Source organism: Lithobates pipiens, unplaced genomic scaffold (genome assembly GCF_037356315.1).
Source record: "Lithobates pipiens isolate NorthernLeopardFrog02 unplaced genomic scaffold, aLitPip1_a1.2 Scaffold_91, whole genome shotgun sequence".
Taxonomy (NCBI): Eukaryota; Metazoa; Chordata; class Amphibia; order Anura; family Ranidae; genus Lithobates; species Lithobates pipiens.
In genome coordinates, this window is record NW_027507914.1 from 225,094 (window position 1) to 227,556 (window position 2,463).

Genomic DNA, 2,463 nt, shown 5'->3' on the forward strand with positions numbered 1-2,463 from the left:
GAATGCTGGTTATTTACATGTAAACACAGGGTCTGCGGGTGAGTCATCTGTACACAACAATAGGGCAGAGCTGGGCAGCATTAGTAGCAGCACTTCACACTGAGATATCAGGACACAGGAAGGGACTAAAACTGCAATGGACGAGGGAATTTAAACTGGGATAGTTGGCAAGTATGAGGCAGCTGCTTTGGGCCCCACAACAATGACAGGGCCCAGGGCAGCTGCCCCTTTTTCCCTGCCTTAAAGACGGCCCTGAGCGTGGCAGCCTTGCCACGCTGGGGATAACCTACAATCTTTCACTAGGCTGCTCTCCACATGTATGGACACACACAGGTATATGCTTGCAGTTTAATACATGGGGTGTCGGGCTATTTGTTGATAGCTCAACACAGCACCTTGGATTTTCATGGAATGTATATTTTCTTTTTCAGCTGTTTTAAGTCGGCTGAATATATTTCTACCACTGCAGCTGCTTTGTCCACGGCGGACATTTACAGACTACATTGATTGATCGGTGGGATATTTTGAGACATATATCTAATTGAGGTATATATAAAATGATTTATAATTATTATTTTTTTTTTTTCTTGGCCATATGGATGTATTTGTATGTGACAGGTATGTATGTGAGTTGTTTTGAGTGTATGTAGGAGTGAGTATAGGTAGGGTTTTTTTGTGGACATGTTCATGTGTGTGTTTTTGTTTTTGGTGCGTTTATATGTGTGGATATGGACAGGGGCGGACTGACAACTCATGGGGCCCCCAGGCAATAGGAGATTATGGGGCCCCCCAGGCAATCAGACATTATGGGGCCACACAGTATACACAAACACACACACACACACAGTATACAATCACACAGTATGCACAGACATGTACACACAGTATACACAGACATGTTTCTATTGGCTGAGAAGGTACTGGAGAGGTGGGGCAGCTATAATCTAAGGATTTTTAGACCAAAAGGATGTCGGTAAGGGACATTTCTGAGACAGATGTAAAAAAAAAAAACACAGATTTTTACATACTGTCCCTGGTTTTACTGAGGTTGGCAACCCTGATGGGGCCCCCTAGTGGTACGGTGGGCCTAGGGCAGTGCCGGAGTGGCCCAATGGTCAGTCCGCCCCTGGATATGGATTTTTTTGGTCATGTAAGGGTAGATGTGTTCGTGAGAGGAGATGGAGGTAAAGATATGGGAGTACATGGGTATGTATGTATATATATATATATATATATATATATATATATATATATATATATATATATATATATATATATATATATATATATATATATATGGATGGATAAGATTAATTGTGTTTTTTTTTTTGTTTTTTGTTTTCAGAACATCTATTTGACCTTTTCTGGCAGGTTGGGGTGGACCATTTATGTGACCCTTGTTGGGGTTCATTGGCGTTCAGGGTCATAGGAACACCAGCTAGTCTGGGTCTCGAATCATCACATGTCACGTGGAATATCAGACAGATTCAAATTTTATTGGTAATGTAAAAAAACTTGTATACGTCTCTCCGTGCTTCTGACTATGATATATTTTGTTAAATGTAAGTAGTAAGTGAATTAATACATTAATATTTATATGTGTTTTTTTTTATTAGTGGGCTCTGTGTAAGGTCTAGAAATCCCCTGAAGAAGGGCAAGATCTGCCTGAAACGATGGTCGGGCTGGACGTGTGCTTGAGCCATTTTATGTATCATATTGTGCTGTTTGTGATGATGCATTTTTCTAAATGCTTTATATGCATATTTAAAGATAATTTTTGTATTTAATAAAATATTGTAATAATATCCGTTACTTGTGTTTTCAGTCACTTATAAAGTCCAGTTTTATTGGGGGTTTTTCTCCTTTCTGTACAATTTCGGCTACTAGGGACGCGCGCCCCCTGCTTGCCCACTGAGCCGATGCGAGTGCCCAGTGGTCTTGATCACTGCCGGGCTCCCGCTATGCTCATTGAGGTCCCAGCAATGCTTAGCTGAGGGGGCCCATCTAGCCAGAAACTCTTGAGAAGCCAAAGAGGGATACCAGTGGAGATCTGGCTTGGTGGTCTCACAGAGGGGGAGGGAGACATTCCAAGCTTGAGGGACACAGTATGTACAGACCTCAGGATCTCAGTGAATGTTCTTCTTGTTAACCCCCTGCTGCACAGAGTTAAGGTTTGCCTGGCCTGGGACATCTATTACAAGTGCTCCAGTGCTGTCCACGTTATGTCCTACTAATTAAGGGTTGATATTGGAAGGGAGTTTGGGACTTTATATGAAGCATGCGGCCGCGAAATAAACAACATGAACAGAGAATAGCTGGTGGGTATATAATGATAGATAACCCAATCACATAGTGTTATGGCATGTACATAGTAACATAACACGAACTGGTAACATGATTATAAGGTTTATTAGACATAACAACCATATAGTAATAAATATAACGTAGGTAACATGAATGGTC

The 2,463-nt window shown here is 41.4% G+C and overlaps 1 long non-coding RNA gene across 1 annotated transcript; it reads left to right on the top strand.

The window, feature by feature from the left end:
- Positions 1 to 1,359: 1,359 nt before the first annotated feature.
- Positions 1,360 to 1,805, top strand: LOC143973666 (uncharacterized). The gene is made up of 2 exons (XR_013272112.1): positions 1,360 to 1,500; positions 1,617 to 1,805. It is a non-coding gene; the product is annotated as an uncharacterized LOC143973666 (long non-coding RNA).
- Positions 1,806 to 2,463: the final 658 nt, after the last annotated feature.